Source organism: Bubalus bubalis, chromosome 3 (assembly GCF_019923935.1).
Source record: "Bubalus bubalis isolate 160015118507 breed Murrah chromosome 3, NDDB_SH_1, whole genome shotgun sequence".
Lineage (NCBI taxonomy): Eukaryota > Metazoa > Chordata > Mammalia > Artiodactyla > Bovidae > Bubalus > Bubalus bubalis.
Genome location: NC_059159.1, coordinates 98,780,590 through 98,802,578, shown reverse-complemented (window position 1 = coordinate 98,802,578; position 21,989 = coordinate 98,780,590). Strand labels below are relative to the sequence as shown.

At 38.3% G+C, this 21,989-nt stretch overlaps 1 protein-coding gene and 1 long non-coding RNA gene across 33 annotated transcripts in view; one reads left to right on the top strand and one right to left on the bottom strand.

Moving 5' to 3' along the window:
- PTPRD (protein tyrosine phosphatase receptor type D) overlaps window positions 1–21,989 on the bottom strand; it is a 536,986-nt gene that overhangs the window by 377,048 nt on the left and 137,949 nt on the right. The window lies entirely within an intron of this gene.
- LOC123332816 lies at window positions 16,660–21,022 on the top strand. Its single transcript, XR_006549872.1, has 3 exons — window positions 16,660–16,778; window positions 19,211–19,311; window positions 20,885–21,022. It is a non-coding gene; the product is annotated as an uncharacterized LOC123332816 (long non-coding RNA).

Genomic DNA, 21,989 nt, shown 5'->3' with positions numbered 1-21,989 from the left:
GGATTCTCCAGGAAAGGACACTGGAGTGGGTTGCCATTTCCTCCTCCAATGCATGAAAGTGAAAAGTTAAAGTGAAGTCGCTCAGTTGTGTCCGACTCTTAGCGACCCCATGGACTGCAGCCTACCAGGTTCCTCCGTCCATTGGATTTTCCAGGCAAGAGTACTGGAGTGGGGTGCCATTGCCTTCTCCAGAAAACCTCAATCTTTTTGTCTTCTGTGGACCTAACAGAAACCCTCCCTCTGAGGACCATTCACTCTCCCCTCTCATGACAAACATATCCTTTTTCCTCCATGATCATCTTTCTAAGTCAAAACAGACTGGGCTACCAGGGAGAACGTGGGAAGAATCTGTGTCCTGCTTGCACACGGCAGAACATAGGCACTGCTTAAACAGTCACCATGTTACATCATTTCTCTAAATTCTTACTCTTCACAAGCACATTGCCAGGAGAGAGGAAACAAAAGTGGTTCATCTTCCCCAAGGAGCTCATACTCCGTGAGGGGCCCACATCAACCAACCATCCAGTGAAGGTGATAGAAGTCTGAGAAAACCCTCTGTGATTATGAGAAATTTGTATGCAGTTCAGGAAGCAATAGTTAGAACTGGACATGGAACAACAGACTGGTTCCAAATAGGAAAAGGAGTACGTCAAGGCTGTATATTGTCACCCTGTTTATTTAACTTATATGCAGAGTACATCATGAGAAACCCTGGGCTGGAAGAAGCACAAGCTGGAATCAAGATTGCCAGGAGAAATATCAATAGCCTCAGATATGCAGATGACACCACCCTTATGGCAGAAAGTGAAGAGGAACTCAAAAGCCTCCTGATGAAAGTGAAAGTGGAGAGTGAAAAAGTTGGCTTAAAGCTCAACATTCAGAAAACGAAGATCATGGCATCCGGTCCCATCACTTCATGGGAAATAGATGGGGAAACAGTGGAAACAGTGTCAGACTTTATTTTTCTGGGCTCCAAAATCACTGCAGATGGTGACTGCAGCCATGAAATTAAAAGACGCTTACTCCTTGGAAGGAAAGTTATGACCAACCTAGATAGCATATTCAAAAGCAGAGACATTACTCTGCCAACAAAGGTCCGTCTAGTCAAGGCTATGGTTTTTCCTGTGGTCATGTATGTATGTGAGAGTTGGACTGTGAAGAAGGCTGAGCGCTGAAGAATTGACGCTTTTGAACTGTGGTGTTGGAGAAGACTCTTGAGAGTCCCTGGGACTGCAAGGAGATCCAACCAGTCCATTCTGAAGGAGATCAGCCCTGGGATTTCTTTGGAAGGAATGATGCTAAAGCTGAAATTCCAGTACTTTGGCCACCTCATGCGAAGAGTTGACTCATTGGAAAAGACTCTGATGCTGGGAGGGATTGGGAGCAGAAGGAGAAGGGGACGACAGAGGATGAGATGGCTGGATGGCATCACTGACTCGATGGACATGAGTCTGAGTGAACTCCGGGAGTTGGTGATGGACAGGGAGGCCTGGCGTGCTGAGATTCATGGGGTCACAAAGAGTCGGAGACGACTGAGCAACTGACTTGAACTGAACTGAACATGTTAACTGAGCTAACTGAGCTGTTCTACAGAGCAGAGTTATGGAACTGCTTTACATACATTTATGTTAGTTGCTCTGAGAAGTCTCATGGTAAAAGCAAAACAAAATAGAAAAAGCAATTCCTCCACACACAACAAAACAAACAAATCAATTTGTGCTTCCTCCATACATGTATGTAGGGTGACATTTTCCTCCACAAACCTGTCAACAGGACCTAGGTTTTCCTAAACACCAAGTGGAGAAGTCCAGCTCTAGGACATAATAAGGTTTGAAGATCAAAAAGGAAGCAGATGCCTTAATAATTTAAAAGTAAATTTCTGCTTTTCAAAAGTATTTGAGATCACATCTTTCTAAGCACAATTCTCAGTATGCTTTTCGAAAGACAAGTTTGTTTAATTAATATTCTAGTGCTTGCACTACTTTTAAGTCTTATTTTAAATAATTATGCAAATCTCTGGATATTTTACCTAGACATGAAAAGATGATCTAACAATAGCAATGAAATTTATTTAAAATAGGGAATATACTTACAACATAGAGCTAATAAATGTTTAAAACTGTATGAAATAAAAAATTTTCTGGTAAAGACATAAAATATCTAAATTGACTCAAAAAGAAATGGGAAACCTAAATAGAAAATAGCCATGGGAGAGAAATGGAAAAGTTGTGATTTTTTTTTTCTTTCTTTAGCAAAAGGAAGTGAAATCCACAGAGGTACCCAATTTAGAGAAGCCTCAAACCCCAAAGTAAATTCATACCAATAACATTCACACTAACAGCAACTTCCAGAGTAAAAGTCTGATGGAAAATCTGATTTGCAGTCAGTACCACCGAAACATAAATGTTCAGGGATTTGGTATTTTTCCTAGAAAAGCTGAATTAAGGAAAAAAATTTTATAGGCAGCATCTCAACACGCCCACTGGCAAAAGATAAAAATGCCAAAGAACAATACATTTTCTTCAGGATTAAAAACACTTGTTTCCTGCAGGTACCAAGATAAACTAATTCCTTTCACTTAGATATTTTTACTTAAATTCAGAAAACAAAGTTCACAAACTTAAATTCAGATGTCTTTCTGAGCTGTGTATACTAAATATTGATGTTGGTAGTCTTCATACTAGCTTATGTTTTCGATGGTAGCCTTCAGAGTTGCTTAAACCTTAAAATAGACAGCCTTTGCATTGATTTCTTTCTCACTCTGAAGCCTGCTGACTTGAAATTGTAAGCTCTGCTAGGGCTTTTTTTTTTTTTTCCCACTACAACATGGAAGCACTCCTGCTAGGTTTTCATTAGTCCACCTGAAGGACAGTCATCTGTTGATACTCGGGGCTGCGAGTAGAAGAAGCCCCTACTCAAAGTGGTCTCAGTAAAAGGACGTTATCCTGCCTGAGGCAGAATAGTTTCCTCAGCATATCAGGGACACCCTCGCACACTCAGCCTCCCCCTGTCCATCTGTCCACTCCACCCACTCATTGTGCTGATGCACTCCTCCCATGCGGATGTGTGCGATAGTTCCCAACACCACGTACAGAAGGACATTCAGGGAACACCCCTCTCTTGTATCTTTCTCCTGTGAGTGAATAAACTCTTCTCAAAGATTCCCCAGGAACTACTCAATTTTTATTGGCCACAATCCAATTGCATGCCTGAGTTTAAGTGTAGCCATTAGAAGGGAAAGTAAGACCACTGAATCAGATCAGATCAGATTAGATCAGATCAGTCGCTCAGTCGTGTCCGACTCTTTGCAACCCCATGAATTGCACGCCAGGCCTCCCTGTCCATCACCAACTCCCGGAGTTCACTCAGACTCATGTCCATCGAGTCAGTGATGCCATCCAGCCATCTCATCCTCTGTCGTCCCCTTGTCCTTCTGCCCCAATCCCTCCCAGCATCAGAGTCTTTTCCAATGAGTCAACTCTTTTTTTTTTTTAAGCAAAGTATTTTTATTCATTTCCTTGTTTATTAATTACATGAAAAGGCATTTTATTAACATTTTAAGCAACTCTTCGCATGAGGTGGCCAAAGTCCTGGAGTTTCAGCTTTAGCATCATTCCTTCCAAAGAAATCCCAGGGCTGATCTCCTTCAGAATGGACTGGTTAGATCTCCTTGCAGTCCAAGGGAATCTCAGGAGTCTTCTCCAACACCACAGTTCAAAAGCATCAATTCTTCGGTGCTCAGCCTTCTTCATAGTCCAACTCTTACATACATACATGACCACAGGAAAAACCATAGCCTTGACTAGACGGACCTTTGTTGGCAAAGTAATGTCTCTGCTTTTGAATATGCTATCTAGGTTGGTCATAACTTTCCTTCCAAGGAGTAAGCGTCTTTTAATTTCATGGCTGCAGTCACCATCTGCAGTGATTTTGGAGCCCAGAAAAATAAAGTCTGACACTGTTTCCACTGTTTCCCCATCTATTTCCCATGAAGTGATGGGACCGGATGCCATGATCTTCGTTTTCTGAATGTTGAGCTTTAAGCCAACTTTTTCACTCTCCACTTTCACTTTCATCAGGAGGCTTTTAGTTCCTCTTCACTTTCTGCCATAAGGGTGGTGTCATCTGCATATCTGAGGTTATTGATATTTCTCCCGGCAATCTTGATTCCAGCTTGTGTTTCTTCCAGCCCAGGGTTTCTCATGATGTGCTCTGCATATAAGTTAAATAAACAGGGTGACAATATACAGCCTTGACGTACTCCTTTTCCTATTTGGAACCAGTCTGTTGTTCCATGTCCAGTTCTAACTGTTGCTTCCTGACCTGCATACAAATTTAAACCAGTAAGAGTCACCACATAGGACCCAGAATTCCCTGTCAGATATAGCCATTTATATTGGAATAAAATCTGGGTTCTGTTACCAGTAAGCAAAAATTAACTGTCTACCAGTTAGGTAACCAATGTCTGTCATATAGTCTATTCATATTCATCTGTGCTACCAAATATCCATTTACATTATAAAGAGTATTTCTTATTGGTAATTCAGTTGCATAAATGATTATAGATAACTCTGGATACATGACATACCTTTTATTCAGTTTCTTACCTATAAATGAAACTATTATAAGTTGTATCTTATAGAATCACAAAATTCTAAGGTAGGAGATACTTGACATTTGATAAAGTGATCTGTGATAAATTAAACTATATTTTAAATTTATCAGCGATGCTTGCTACAAATGAGAATGTTCTGAATATCCATTTTTCTTAAAGTAGAAATAACTCTGCATAAACATGAAAGTGATGCATGAACAGTCATATATTATTTATTCTCTCATTATCTTGCTGGACATTTTACTCAAACACCTGTTCCAAACCAATATTCAGATTCGATCAAATGTTGTTGGTTCCTTAGTATACATGGGTTTTTCATTTGATCTCTTAAAAACACTCATACCACATCTGACCTAAGGAGTAAAAGTATAATCCAAGAAGCATTCAGCAAGTGACAGAAAGACGTTCAGGGGCAACAGAACTCAGCTGGAAGGTAGATTAAAGTCCATGCTTATGATAGGTTTTACAAGGTAACATCACAGCCCAGTGGAGAGAAAGAGACACGGGATGGAAAACCAAGAGATCTGGCCACAGCTATCCTTGTGCAACAGATTCACAGTGGTCAAGTCCTTTGCTCTCATCTTACAGGTAAGGTAATATCTTAAACACAATCCAACACTTTCCCATAATTCACTGATTTGTTCATTTAATTAACAAGCACTTACTCAACAACAACTTGTATGAAGAATGCATAAAATTCTAGGTGGTGGAGAAAAAGAAAGACACTCCTGACAACCCTGTAGTTGTGGGGTGTGTATATGTGGAGGAGGAAGGGGTAAACACCAAGTAATCAAAATGTGAAGTGCTGGGAATAAGATAAACACAATGATGGAGAAGATAGACCTATTTAGGATGGTGAAGGAAGACCCTACAGGAGAGGACTAATGAGAAAGACTGAATTAGGATGAACAGAGGAAGAAATCCAGGAACAGGGAAGACTGTGCATGAAGGTGGCAAGACAATCAAAATATAATGAGCGAAGGAGAGTTTGATACAAGATGAAGGCAGAGAAAAATATAGGAGCTGGACTACCCAGGGCCTTGTAAGCCATGATGAGTTTTTACTTTATTCCAAATTAAACAGAGAGCTGTTAACAATTTTATGAATCTAGTCAAATTTCTCCTGCTGCAGGTCCTGAGAACTATAAAATTTGTTCTCTTTTGAAAAATATATCTGCCAAATTTGTTATCAAACATTCAGCTGTAGTCAGAGGTGTACAAAAGAGTAAGGTACTCCTTTGGACTTCACAGTAATGGTTTCTTCATTTTCGTTTGTTCTCTCTTTCTTCTTAAAATCATATTAGTTAACCAAATGCTCTTGAAAGCATGAAAACAACATTAACATTTTCTGACCTACCAAAATTATATTTTTCTCCCACTCTATAAACACAGGCCTGTTTTCTAATAGTTGTTTGGCTGTTTTTTTTTTTCCTTAGTACCCAGGAAATCATAACCTTGGAACTGGGATCAAAATTAAATAAAAGAGTTGATTGGGGGGGGGGAGGAATGAGTCTCATTTCTGAGGACTGACTATACTTAGGAAAGAAAAAGGGGGAAAAGGATTTTTAAGGGTCCTTCATGTACCATTATTGGTTTAATAAGAAGAGAAATCTGGCAGTCCAATGAGATGAATCATGGGGCTCTTTAAATATAAACTAAAGCATTCTTGGAGAAGGCAATGGCACCCCACTCCAGTACTTTTGCCTAGAAAATCCCATGGACGGAGGAGCCTGGTAGGCTGCAGTCCATGGGGTAGCTAGAGTCGGACACGACTGAGCGACTTCACATTCACTTTTCACTTTCATGCATTGGAGAAGGAAATGGCAACCCAATGTTCTTGCCTGGAGAATCCCAGGGCCGGGGGAGCCTGGTGAGCTGCCATCTATGGGGTCACACAGAGTCGGACACGACTGAAGCGACTTAGCGGCAGCAGCAGCAGCACAGCATTCTTGGTGGGGTTTCCAGACTATACATCAGTTGTTGATTTTGGATGTTTAAAAGTTTCCTGTTTGTGTGTGTCCATTTGGGGCAGAAGGCACACAAATTTATAGACACAACAGTATTGATAGAGTAAATAACTAGAAGTACTTCTCAAGACTTTCTAACTGAACTTGTTGGTAAAGATGGAATATTACTGTCCCTTAATCTCCCATCCATTATCTTCAAGCACATAAACTATTCAATTACAGGCAACCATGGGTGGCTATAAACCTTTCAGTTCATGGACAGTATCAGTCACATTGTCCTTCAGTTTCTGCTGTGAGTGAATAATCATCATGTCCACAGGAAGCACTCAATACAAACTGCAAAAAATATATATATGAATGTAAGGCTTACACAGTTTTCCATTTAAGGCAAGCAGTTTTAAATACAACTCACACAAGCAACAAGGATCAAAGCTGATCATTTAATTATAAAAACTATAATTATAACAATACATTTAAAATAGCTACTATATATTCAACACCTACTGTATGTCAGATGTGTTATTCAGGGCTTTACTCAAGTTTCTAAGTAATTGCTCTAGAGCTTCTAAGAATGCATAACTTTTTGGAAACATAGATAAAACTCAGGGACCAGGAAGAGGAAGCATGAGAGGTGGGGAACAGTTAGAAATAGGAGCTGTAGTCACAGCGCAAGTTCCTGAGAAAGATCTATCAAACTGCTCAAATGCGCTAAGTATATCTCTTATGATCCATGAAACTATTGTAAAGGTGATGTGCATTTATCATTGAATAGCCAGATCTCAATATCACTCAGCCATTTTCCATTGAAAGTCTTCTCTATGGTTGCAGTCTACCAAGCTTTATTTAATGCTCCAGAAATCACAAAATAATTATTTTTATCATTGAACATAGACATGCTACCATGAGGTTATGTTCAATTGCATTCTGAGGGGATTGCATACCTCTGACCAAAGGACTCTGATGCTGGGAGGGATTAGGGGCAGGAGGAAAAGGGGACAACAGAGGATGAGATGGCTGGATGGCATCACTGATTCGATGGATGTGAGCCTGAGTGAACTCCGGGAGTTGGTGATGGACAGAGAAGCCCGGCGTGCTGCAATTCATGGGGTCGCAAGAGTCGGACACGACTGAGCGTCTGAACTGAACTGAAGTGAACTGACCTCATGTTAAAACAGCCTGAAAACTAACCCCAGGGAAAGCATGCAGAAATATTCAGGACAATAGAAGAACCAGCTTTTTTGCAAGAAACTGGGTGGTTTGGTATCAGCTTGGTCACTTTGGTACAGTACCAAGCAATCCTACCCTTTGTTTTCTCTCCTTTCTCCCATCTTCAATATGCTCAGTAAACAGCTTGTCACTGCTCAATAACCACAGCAACCTTCTTCTTAGTCACCAAAGGTAGGAAGCTATGAAATCGCCAAGGGAAAGTGAAGCAGCCTCTGGAACTCTCCGAGTATCCAGAATGAAAAATGAAATTCACAATTAACCAAATACAGAATTACAAGGGCTGCAATCAAATGTATTAAACATCTCTGGGAAGTCATTTCCATATTTTCATTTTCTTGCCTGTAAGAGAGGATTATACAGTTCTGTTCATGAGCACATGATTCAGGCTGCCTCACTGGAGGCAGAGCACACCTCCCAGTCATAGAGTTGGCCACATGGAATATGACAAAACATAGACTAGATCTAAGCATTGGTTTTAAGTGTAATTGAGTGGTTCAGCCCAGTATCTTGCTTCCACTTGTTATCATAAGAATGGGAGATGCCAAATAAGGGCTGCTTCTTCGGTATGAGCCCCCAGATTAAAAGACAAACAAAGATCCACAAAAGCCAAGCCACCACTGCCATGTATAATGAGAATATAGAAAATGTCTTTGATTACAAACTACAGAGATTTAGAGGCAGATGGCTATGACGGTACACACATTATTGTCATCACCATGTCCAGTTGGTAAGACACTGTAATAGTCCCTTCATGGATGTTAGTTTTAAGTTAAAGAATGATGGAATATACATTTGGATTGGATATGATGACAGGATTAAGAGTAGGAGAGGAATAATCCCATGATGTGGACTTAGGTAATCTTAGGTAGAAGGATTAAATTGTGCGATAACTTATAAACATACATATTTCTCAAAATCTATTGAACATACTATTTATAGATGACTAATCTATCTTTATAGTTGCCTTATAGGATTTCATTACATTATTGACTTTTTTTTATCTGATACAATGAATGGCATTTGGTCATATTTCAAGAGTCAAAAAGGCTAAATCTAATAAAACTTAGCACTGATGTGAGGAGAAATTATGCTTCATTGGAAAGCATTCCTTACTTATAAGTGACTATTATATGGGAAATCCCAAACTCAAAATACTAACAAAAATATTATGAAACTAATAAGCATCACACCCAAACCAGCATCAGCATGTGTAACATTGGGAGTATACGCCAGACACTGAGCAAATCCTTCATGAGGAAGCAGCATCCATCTGAAGTTGCGAATCCTTTATTCTTTGTTAAAGGATGAATTTCGAATACTCTTTCACAATTTTTATCACAAACTCTACACCTTCGCATAACTTCTAAATAATGAAAAAATACAGAGCTGATGACCCCTTAAGTAAAATTCTAACAAGTAATGAAATTCAGAGGAACTGTATAATGACTCCTCATTTGAAACTGACTAGTTCAACTTTGTGCCTTCAAGACAGATGCTAAACAGTTGCTCTGGCTAGTTATCAAATAAATTTGATTTTTTGCAAGGACTTTGAACATATCCCTGACAAAAACATGAGGCTGACCAAGAAAATATCAAAACATTCCATATAATTAAAATAAAAAGATTAATTCCTCAAAGAATTTAAATATAGAGTCAATGTTCTCAATTAACCAGTTCTTTTCATTATAAGCATTTGGGGACATTATTTCCCATTACCCTTAAAAGCCAGAATCAAATACTATTAAATAGGCCATTTAGAGTACATTTAATAATATTGTTTTACAAAGGAAAAATGAACTAATTTTATTGGACACTTGAAAATAACCTTAAGAAAATTTATAGAAACTAAAACCAAGTGTTTCAGATTTATGATTCTATTTGGTTAAGTCAGCAAGTTTCATAAATATAATTTCATATTTTTGATATGAAAGCTTGCTATATTCCAAGCTGGAAGAAATGAGCTATTTTCTAAAATTTTACCCATCACAGCACTTCAGTGCAATCTTTACTGAAAACGAAGGCCAGTGCAACGGCACAAAACATTCACTCTCTGTGGTAATATTCTGTGTTATTAGAAGTATGTTTTACATTAAACTCTACAGAAAACAGAAGATTTACCTGTTATGATAAGAGGATAAACTGAAATGGTCATGTTGTCAATCCTAATTAATGCAGTGCTAAAGCTGAAGCTCCAATACTTTGGCCACCTGATGCAAACAGCCGACTCAATGGAAAAGACCCTGATTCTGGGAAAGATTGAGGGCAGGAGGAGAAGGGGACGACAGAGGAGGAGACGGTTGGATGGCATCACTGCCTCGATGGACATGAACTTGGGCAACCTCCGGGAGACAGTGAAGGACAGGGAGGCCTGGCATGCTGCAGTCCTTGGGGTCACAGAGTCAGACACAACTTAGCAAATGAACAACAAATTACTGTAACTATTTAAACAAGTCTATGAAAGAGATCCTTTCTGTTCTTCAAGTTATTGGCAGTGCATCTTTTTCAAAGGTCAGAAATGTTAGAAACAATTCTGAAATTTGTAACAGCTGAATCCTTTAAATATGGGCATGTAATAATAAATCAGTAATTTTTTTTAATTTTATTTTATTTAACTTTACAATATTGTGTTGGTTGTGCCATATATCAAAATGAATCTGCCACAGGTATACATGTGTTCCCCATCCTGAACCCTCGAGTAACAATATAATGCTTAGTAATGTTTCTTTTTAAAAATCCCTTATTATCCAATGTGCTATTTCAAATAGTTTGTTTTCCAGATTTCACTCACTTTTTTTTTATCACTGCATGTGACATTCTCCTAGTGTTTATTTTAATGGAAACCATGCAATTTTATCTTCATACCACAATATTACTTTCATTTAGGAAACTGCTGCCATCGGTAAAAATGCATCTAAATTATTATTTTCTGTATTGTAGTAAACTCTCAAATTCCACTTAGAAAAGAGGTCAGCAAAGAGGAATCAAAAGCAGCTTTTCTATTTCAGAACTTTCACAATCACCAAGCGATCATCATGAGGTACTTAAATTCATTTCTTCTATTGACTATCTCCCTCTGCAAAAAGTGTTATTCAATTACACAGTTCCATAGCACACTGGAGGTCAGTTGTTAATAGCAAAGATGTATTATGATGTGCTTTTATTATTTCTAAGGAGTGGGAAAAAATAATACACTCTAATACAGAGCTTCAGTCATAGTCAACGTTTTCATTCATTTGTTAAAAAAAAAAAAAACAGGCAATTGAATCGAGAAGTACAGAGAAGGCTGGGGCAGGAGACTTTTTTCATGGGTTGTAATTAGAGAAAAGTCCTTATTTTTAACATCACTAAATAGTAAACACCAAAACAAAAACCGAAGTTGCATTAAATCTGACATACCACTTTCAAATCAACCTTTGCTCAGTGTTTGAGTTGCTAGAACACTAATCATGTTTATTTGAGGTGTCTCAATCTTGTAAATACCACTGCCTTTTGGTCTGTCAATGATTTAATCTAAATTGAAAATAAGAAACACACAAGGTGGGGATTTTTAGTGAAGGTAAAACTTTTCTTTGTACCATAATTTAAGAAAAAGAAGGAATAAGAATCATCTTAGTCACCTGGGGTAAAACAAAGGTAAAAATGTGCTATTTTACCTTTCCCAGCCTGGAAAGGTAAAATAGCACATTTAAAATGTTAACTCAATTACTATAGTGAGAGAAAATAATTGTATCTATGTTAAAGAATGATAATTTCCCAAAGATCCCTAAGTCTGCTATATACTGTTCTTCCTTTTTATCCTAATTCTCATAATATCCATTCCCTCCCTCCAAAGTATTTTAGCCTACCTGAATGCTCTATGTGTTTATTACTGTCATCCCTAGGAATAAGGTATTTCATAAAGTGATCAAACCCGTCAATCCTATATGAAATCAACCCTGAATATTCATTGGAAGGATAGATACTGAAGCTGAATTCCAATACTTTGTCCACCTGATGCAAAGAGCTGACTCACTGGAAAAGACCCTGATGCTGGGAAAGACTGAGGGCAGGAAGAGAAGGGGGCGACAGAGAATGAGATGGTTGGATGACATCAAAGACTCAATGGACATGAGTTTGAGCAAACTCCAGGAGATAGTGAAGGACAGGGAAGACTGGCATGCTGAAGTTCATGAGATGGCAAAGAGTTGGACATGACTGAGCAAGTGAACAACAACAATTCAACACAGAAGCAATATTTTTTTCAATAAACTATATGTATTTCCATACTTGATTCTAATTAATGATCTTTAATGTATTAAATGCATCTCTGTTTTTGAACCGATAGTATGTATGTGTATGTATGTATGTGTGCTCAGTCGCTCAGGCGTGTCTGACTCTTTGCCACCCCATGGATTGTAGCCCGCCAGACTCCTCTGTCCACGGGATTTCCCGGGCAAGATACCTGAGTGGGTTGCCATTTCCTCCTCCAGGGGATCTTCCAAACCCTGGGATCCAACCCACATCTCTTGTGTCTCCCGCACAGGCATGCAGATTCTTTACCACTACGGCACCGGAAAAGCCCTAAGGTTTATTTATACCCTGTTTTAGTAAATTAGTTTACTCATTTGGCTTTAGACCTGAGGGAAGGTCCTGGCAGGCCACTTTTTTCCTTCTCTTATGAGCTCTCTCCCTTCTTTTGTACAGTTTTAGTTCACTCTGCTATTTTTCACAGGTTTTGTTACTATCTATTTTGTAGTTTTTCATTTCCCTGTCAGTCTGTGACTTGTTTTTTCTGAGATCTGTCATGGGTCAGGAGTTTGTCTAAGTTTATGCAGGTCAATGTGACTGCCAAATAAATCAGCATTTTAGAGCTGTATGTGAAGTCAATGAAAACAGGCTCTGAGTGAGGCTTAAGGGCCTTAACTTTTAATGAAGTACTTTCTTTATTTATTTGTACCACCTCTGCTTTTCAGAGGACTTTTTTGCTATTGCTATATCTTGTTTCTCAACTGGATTAGCCTAGCTGAAGCTCATCTATTCATTCAACAAACAGTTAGCATTACTTACTACACTGTGAGTGAGTGAAGTCGCTCAGTCATGTCTGACTCTGCGACCCCATGGACTGTAGCCTGCCAGGCTCCTCTGTCCATGGAACTCTCCAGGCCAGAATACTGGAGTGGGTAGCCATTCCCTCCTCCAGGGGATCTTCCCAACCTAGGGATCAAACCCAGGTGTCCTGCACTGCAGGCGGATTCTTTCCTGACTGAGCCACCAGGGAAGCCCTACTTACTACATTAGGCCATGAGCATAAGTAAATAATTTCCTTCACTTCACAATGTTTCAGCTTAAGATGGAAGGAAGGGAGGAAGAGGGAAGGAAAGGAGAGAAAGAAAGGAGAAAGAGAGGAAGAAAAGGACATTTGGAGAATTTATTACAGAAATTTATACAGTATAGGAACAGAAGAGGTTCTTTATGGGAAGGCATCATAAAAAAGGGGCATTTGAAGGCAAAAGGTAGAAAGAACATTTCAGGCAGATTCAACAGCGCTGAGTCAGATTCAACAATACTGACTGGAGAAATTTTTAACCTTTATAAATGTAATCTACAATTATTTGGAGAACTTTAAGTAGTTCAACGCAATTGGAATGGGAGTGTAAGTGTGTGTCATCAAACAAACCACATAAGAGCTGGTCAGAGACCGCACCATAAGAGAAATATTTTGGTGATGATACCAATCGTGATTTTGAAAAACACTTTAGACCTCCTCCCCAGACCAAATATGCAGCATGGTGATATACTGACTCTTCTTTAACGAGATCAGCCGAAAAGGGAAGAAAAATAATAAAGTCTAGAGGCCTAGATGCTTAAATATTTCTTTTTTGTTGAATACATACTTACGATACTGCATAAAAAGGATTCTGCTTTGAGTTTATGAGCTGAGGATGAATGAACACTTTCAGATTCAGAATCCTATGTGTATTCTACTTCTCCCTTAAATAATCTACTCCACTCCTTCATTCTCCTTCAGTTCAACTCTTCTTAATGTCATCAGTGTTCCCGAAGTCACCAAATTCAATACACAATTTCCAGACCTTTCAGTAGATTCTCAGAGCATCTTTCCTCCAAATATCAATGCCTCTGGTCTCTAAAACACACTGCTCCCTGAATGTTCTCCTTTTTCTATAGTTATCTTTCTCCTTTCCCCCTTTGACCTCACCTGCTGTACTCATCCTCTATGAATAAAGAGTTCCCAGGGGTTGTCTCTTAAATTCTCAGTCTTTGTTTATTCTCTCCTTTGGTGATATTGCCTATTCTCATTTATAACTTCAAGGGATTAACTTCAGCCCATAGCTCTTTTCTCATATGGAGGTTCATATATCTAGCTGCTTACTTAATTTTGCCACTGGGTTATTCAACGTCAGGTCAAATACAATATGTCCCAAACCAAGCTCTTGATTCTCCATTCACCCCAAACAAGTCCTCCTTCCTGCTAGTGCTTCATATCTCAATAAATACTACCATCACCCAAGCAGGTGCTCACAAGAGAGATCTGGGAGTCACCCTTAACTTCTCTTTTGTTTCATATCTCTCAGTATTTCGGGCATCTATCCACTTGTCTCCAATTCCACTGCCACCACCAGAGTAGAAGTCACCATTCTCTGACTCTGATCAACGGTATTCCCACCGATAAACAAAGAGTTCTCAGAGCAATCTTTCTGCCCTCACTATTTGTCACAAGTCATAACTAAATAAAATCCATGGAAAGAAAATGATGACCAACCTAGACAGCATATTAAAAAGCAGAGACATTACTTTGCCAACAAAGGTCCATCTAGTCAAGGCTATGGTTTTTCCAGTGGTCATGTATGGATGTGAGAGTTGGACTGTGAAGAAGGCTGAGCGCTAAAGAATTGATGCTTTTGAACTGTGGTGTTGGAGAAGACTCTTGAGAGTCCCTTGGACTGCAAGAGATCCAACCAGTCCATCCTAAAGATCAGTCCTGGGTGTTCATTAGAAGGACTGATGTTGAAGCTGAAACTCCAATACTTTGGCCACCTGATGCGAAGAGCTGACTTATTTGAAAAGACCCAGATGCTGGGAAAGATTGAGGGCAGGAGGAGAAGGGGATGACAGAGGATGAGATGGTTGGATGGCATCACCAACTCGATGGACATGGAATTGGGTGGACTCCAGGAGTTGGTGATGGACAGGGAAGCCTGGCGTGCTGCGGTTCATGGGGTTGCAAAGAGTAGGACATGACTGAGCAACTGAACCGAACTGAACTCATACCAATGCCTCTCATAACACCTTCTGATTTTCAATTAAGTTGTGAAAAGGCTCAGCCTCTGACCTCTCATGCATCCCCAAAACTGTTAAGTCCATATTCTTCGTGCAAGTAAATTATCAATACATCAGTTCTCCTAATAGGTATAATCACTTTTCTAAAACTATTCTGAAACAAAAGTATCTTTTCATCTTAAAACAAGTATGAACAGAATACCTATAAGAAACAAACTCTTAACTGTTAAAATATAAACTAATCATATTTTTGAATTTTAAATTATTTCTGATTATAAGAGGTGATTTTTCCATTCTGGAATCAGCATTTGTTTCAACATTACATAAAATAAGCAACAACAAAGAGAGATATACAAGATATATCTGCTTTCCAGGTTAGAAAGAAATTAAGCACATATTATATAGAGAATATAGAATTATAATTTATCAGATTCATGCAAGAGTTTTAAAGGGAGTATATTTATGTCTAGATAGAAAATGCTTTATAATTCTGTGTCACATGTTAATGTTTATTGGATATAACTGCAGCCACAGTAAACTATGCATGATAGAACATTACAATTCTCTAAGAATTTATTTCAGTAATGACATAAAGGACTCATTTGTTTGCTATATTTTTCTACAAGCAGAGTTGTCTGAAAGCTATGTCAACAATAATTTAAAAAAAAAAAAAAAAAAAAAAAAAAAAAAAACAGCTAACTCTAATTAGGAGCATGCAGGGAGCATTATACCCATATACCAGGCATTCTTTAAACCTCTTTTGCTTCCTTACTATTGCTATCATATCAATCAGAAAAAGCAAGAACTTGGATTCTTCCAAAGACCTGCCAGACTCAGTTTATCCAAGACAAGAGAAAATAAGCCAGTTATGAATTGCATTTCATAATGCAATTATGAAAAAAAAAAGGGAAGAAAGAAAGAAAAGAAACCCTCATAGTATTGAAGGAGTTTTGATAAATACAAGCTTACCACAGAAGTTTCTCTAAAATCAGATAGAACAGGACTAACAAGGAGGTTTGAAATGCACTCCAAGGTAAAACAGCTTCTTACTGCCTTACCTTTTCCTTTGTTTAGTCTGATTCTAGTGTTATTGTAATTATCGGATTAGTGATTCATTTTAAAAGCCAACTTTCAGACTTGAAATAGCTGTTAAAACAGCTCATATTTCAGCACCTGAAGACAAGTATTCATGGTTCTGCCAATTCACTAGAAGCCTTCTAAGTCGGCATCTTCTCTCCCTCCCTCCTTCCCTCCGCCCTGAGGCAGCTTTGAAGTTTTAAAAGAGCTTCATATATTTAGGAAACAGAGTGATTATCCAGAGGCTCATGAATCTTGAGTAAGAAGAAAAAGTGCTCACCTCAGAAACACTGCGGCACAAGACTAAAGATACGTGGGCACACGCGAGGCAGGAAGGGCTATCAGAGCCCTTTGATGGAAATCCACAGTTGCAGAAAGGTACCCAAGCAAAACACAACCAACAACAAAAGTTAACTGCCGGAGACAGGATTGTCTGCATAATGGATTGCTTCTGCGCGGTGGTTTACCGGCCAGGGTTAATTAGCCTCAGCCAGGCTGGGACTGCTGTCTGCTGCCACCGAAATGCGTCTCACAGCAACTCTGTCCACAGGTTACTGTTACCCTCTAGTGCCCCTGTGCCCGCCGTCGGAGTCTGTCAACACCACAGAAAAAGAGGTGAGTGAAGAACTGAAGTAGTTCTCATGGGATCAAGCCGAAAAGCATTGAGTTTTACTGTTAGCAAGGGATCAGCTTCAATCAATTAATGATTTAATTACCTAGACTAATTAAGATAATGAACAACAGCAAACCTACAATCAATTAGCTTTGTCCAAACTTTCTATTTTGAGGCTAGGGCCTTAAGGACAACACTCTTTTTCTTAGTTGCTACAGTAAAATCCATGGAGCTATTACAAAACAAATCAAGGGGGTATAATCCTATACAATTTTAAGCAAAAATGTAAGGTCCTACAACTGATTCTTGGCAACAAAAGGTTTTGAAAAGGTGTTGCCTGAATAGGTAGTGTGTATTTAACACTGTGTCAGAATTGCAGGTTTTAAATGAATTACACCTCTCTAAAGCAAGCAATAGGCCAAAGACAGAAGTACATCCGTTTGGCTACCCTGTTTCTGTGATTTGAGTTACTTCAAAGCAAGCATGTAAGAATATAAAGCCTTTCAAAATCTATGAGAAAATAGCAGTGTTCCTTGATTACACTGTTCTTGGGAAATACCACTCCTTACTTAGTATAGCCTTACTTCATAAGAAAAAAGCACAGCCAAGAAGCAAACAGTAAAAATGAGGGGACACAACCATAGAAACAAGAGCGGTCAAAGTTCTAGACATTCTTCTCCACCTTCTAATTCTACTTTCAAATTTAAGGCTTTATGGTCTCATTCCCACTGTAATTCAACAGGTGTTCCTCAAAAAGAAAAAGGACCTTATACTATCGTGTTTAATCATGGTCACTACTATAGCGTGATCAATTATTATTATCTAAAATGAAACATTTTAAGTAACTCTTCCCCAGCAAAACCACTTGCCATGCAGATCATATTACCATAACTGGTCCCACTCACATCATCCCTAAGTTTATCTACACTGGTTGTGCATTTTCTCTTCCAGAACAAAATCAAGTTATAGAGTAGGTTTCCTTGTACCGTATTTTATAATTATTAATGCATTATGCTTACAGAGGAAGTTCAAACTTACTCAAGGATGAAAGGTACTTAGATATTACACCTAAGCCAGCACTGCACCAAGCAAGAGAACTGGTTGAGTTTCCAAAAGCCTTCTGAGGTAACTCTGAAATGAAGAGGGGATCCCAACCCAACATAATGGATGCTCTGTATGAATTTTACATCTGTTCTTTAATCAGCCAAGCAGTTATTGAGAGCCTACAGAGTGTCAGGCAATGTGCAAATACTCCCAGAACAGAGAAGAAGGCATCTAGACATCAACAGGAGGGTATGTGTACATAAACAAATACAGGAATCACAAATAAAACAGAATGTGTCTAGCATTATAAGTAAGTAGATGCGTGAAGGAAGCACAGAATAGGGTTTCTTTAAATTCAGTAAAGATGGGGCAAATGATGCCTAACAGAGCATGGCATAGCAATGAAGTCTGTGGTCTCTGAAGTCAAATTATCTAGGTATGATTCACAACTTCACCACTTAATATAAACAACAACTTACTAAGGACAAGTAACTTAACCTTTCTAATCTGTGATTTACCCTAACATATAGCTGAGGATAATAAAAGTTTTTAAAGCACACAAGTGTTGGAATGATTAAATGAGATAATTCTCATGCAGCACAGTGCATGCACATTCTACCTGCTAAATACATTTTAGCTCTTTCTAATGCAATACTAAAGTCATTGCTGTGTGTGTGTGTGTGTGTGTATGATTTTTTCAGGGGGAGGGGGACAATAGAGGGCATTATGTGCCCCTGGCAATGAGTTTCCAAACCACCCTTTGCAGGAAAGCACATCTTTGAAAGTCCTGGTGCCCCCAAATATTCTTGGCCAAGTATGTAAATAGCTCATGGTCATTATGAATTAGAATCTAAGAGCTAAATCAAGAGAATATCAATATTATATCTCATTTCTTATCATAAATGTGTTTTAAAATCAGAGTTAACATTTATTCCTGTAAATGAAAGTGAAAGTTGCTCAGTCATGTCCGACTCTTTGCGACCCCATGGACTATACAGTCCATGGAATTCTCCAGGCCAGAATACTGGAGTTGGTAGCCTTTCCATTCTCCAGGGGATCTTCCCAACCCAGAGATCTAACCCAGGTCTCCCACATTGCAGGTGGATTCTTTACCAGCTGAGCCACAAGGGAAGCCCAAGAATACCGGAATGGGTAGCCTATCCCTTCTCCAGCGGATCTTCCTGATCCAGGAATCGAACCTGGTCTCCTGCGTTGCAGGAGGATTCTTTACCAACTGAGCTATCAGGGAGGCACAAATAAAATCTACTAAACATTGTGGAGAAGTATTTTATTAAAAACACTTTATTTCTAGAGGACCCTTCCAGTTATTAGATGGGGTGCTCCTCAGTTAGATCTTTTTTTTTTTTCTTAAAGGCTTTATTTATTGCAGCTTTATTTGTGAAAGACCTCCTAACACTTGATGATCATGGAATTATTCTCAGATTCTCCATCAACTGAAAAGGGTTAAGACAGAAATGAAAATTCATCTTGGTAAGCATTTTGATCATTAAAGCACGTAGCTTAAAAAAAGCATTTTTAGTTAGTTCAGAGAAATGTTTTAAAACCCCATGTGTTCTTATGCAATTTATACTTGATGTGGAAATGTCTTTATTTTAATGTGAAATATCTGTTGCCCAATTCATAATGATTTTAATGTTGTTTCACTCTTTAACTCAACATAATTGTTGTTAAATATTGAGATAAAACATTGTAAGAACTCACTATCAATATATATAATAATATATTTCATCAACAATATAAAATAATTGGTGATTAAGGAAGCTCATTTCATTCTAGTGTTAGTTTATTCAAACATAGAATCACACTATATAACTAACAAGTACTCCTTTTAATCAAACATATAATTATTAAAATACTTCTGAGGGATATAATTGGCATATTAATAATATATTTCTATCATGACTACTTAAAACCTCAATAAGTGCACCTTTAAAAAGGTTTTGGTTTAATCTGCATACACTAACTCTCGCCTTGAAATTAAATCCTTAAGAGAAACAAGTAATTTGAAGCATAATCTTATACTACCTAAATATAATTACTTAACCATGCCAAGTAAAAATAATGAGACCCCTAGAAAGCTGATTTACCCAAAATACAATGATCACGTGTTTCCAAGCATTAATTCCCAACCCTGACTGCACAAGAGGACCACCTGGGGAGCTTTTGCAAACCCATTAACCCAGGCCCCATCCAAAAAAACTGATTCAATTGGTTGGGAGTGGGGCCCAGACATCTGTGTTTTTTGTTATTTTTGAAAGTCCCCAGAACCACTGCACCAGAGACTGATTAAAATTTACTTTTTACCAGTCCGTAAATGTTTATAGCAGCTTTATTCATAATCACTAAATATTTGAAACAACCCAGATGTCCTTCTACTGGTAAATGGATAAACAAACTGTGTATATATACAATGCAACACCATTGAAGCAATAATCTATTGATTCATGCAACAAATATGGATGGATCTTAAGAGCATTTTGCTAAATGAAAACATGCTGAACCCAAAAGGCTACATAGCAAGGTGCTGGGAAGGAATTTCTGGGGTAAAGCAACTGCTATGTAATTGGAGCAGTCTATATGCAACCTATGCATCTGTCAAAACTCATGGAACTATATACCACAAAGAATGGATTTACTGTACATAAATTTCTAAAAAAATCAACCAGGAAGTCGGGGGAAGACGGAATGTAGACTATGACAAATCAATCTAAACTGCCTCACAAATGTATCACATAACTAGACTGGAGAGAAGGAAAAAGCTGTCCTAAGTAATTGGGGAAAAACAGTGTTTTGACTGGATACTAGAAGACTAAACATAGCCTATAATAATGGCATTTTGTGTTATCAATAAAAAAGTCATTACTAATAAAAGGTTTATATTTTTTCATTTCTATAGCAAAATTTTGATTTATTCTTTATTGATTATGTAGCTATATTTCATAACAAACAACATAAGGTATTCTTAAAATCTGAAAGTTTTTTTTGCAAAAATCTTTACAGGTATCATTTTAACCACCGTTTGTCTTTTTATCTTTTATTTTAGAAGGGTGCTAGACAGCATGGGGATGAAAGGTTCCTTGAAAGTGTGAAAGGGACAGAGACTGCTTCATAGATCCAGAACCACAGACTGACAAAGACCGGGGCAAAGTGAGCTGAAAATGCAGTCCCAGCAGCAATCAACTTATTTAATCAGATAGCTGAACCTCTAGCTAAGAGGCATTTTATTCCACTGTATTAGATTTTTATGTTAGCAAAATCTGAATATACAGAAACAATATTGATTCCTAAGTATGTCAGAAATGTCAGAATAAATAAATCCATTCTTAGACACCTATGAGAATGTGTGTCTTTGTTCAGTTAGAAAATAGGATTTGAGAGAATTAAAAAAGTTAAAGATTTGACGGAAAAAATCCTCACAACTCCTCCTGCATTACTACTAATCCAGTGCTAGAATTCCAGGTTCATACAAACAACTGATTTTAAACTCTGGTGTCTGGTTTGTTTCTAAACTGAGTCCCCATCTTGCCCACCTAAAAACCTTTATCCACTACCTCAGCCTAGAGGACTATGGTGACAATTGCCGAAGCCTTCCCTGTGAGGTCCATAGTAACTCCAGTGCAAACTTTGCATCAGACAATCCATCAGAAAGCTACAACTAACAGTATCCTGGGAAATTTACACTGGCCATAATAATGAGTGCTTGGCCCTATGCCTACAGCTAAGGAAATATGAGTGGTCAGGGAAAAAATGGGCCACAAACCTAAAGAGATGGTCTACATAATCCATTTTTTTCCAAGATCTTGCTCTATATGAGTAGAAATCCATAACTTTAGGAGAGGATTTTTGTGCCCAAGTTATTACTGTCATCAGGAGCAATCACCGATTTTCCATACTGTAACCAGAGTAATCCTCATAAGACCTAAATATAATCATCTCCACCTTCTTCCTCTAATAGCTTATCATTTTCCTTTGCTGCAGTCCCCATTCTTCTGTCCTTTCCAGACACTAATCATACTCCCTTGGCCTCAGGGCCTTGGCACAAGCTCTTTTTCCTGCTTGCAGGCTCTCAACATCTCAGTAGGATCTTAACTCACTAATGTGTCCAGGGAACCTGAATTCCCAACTAGGTTGATTCTCCTCCTTACACA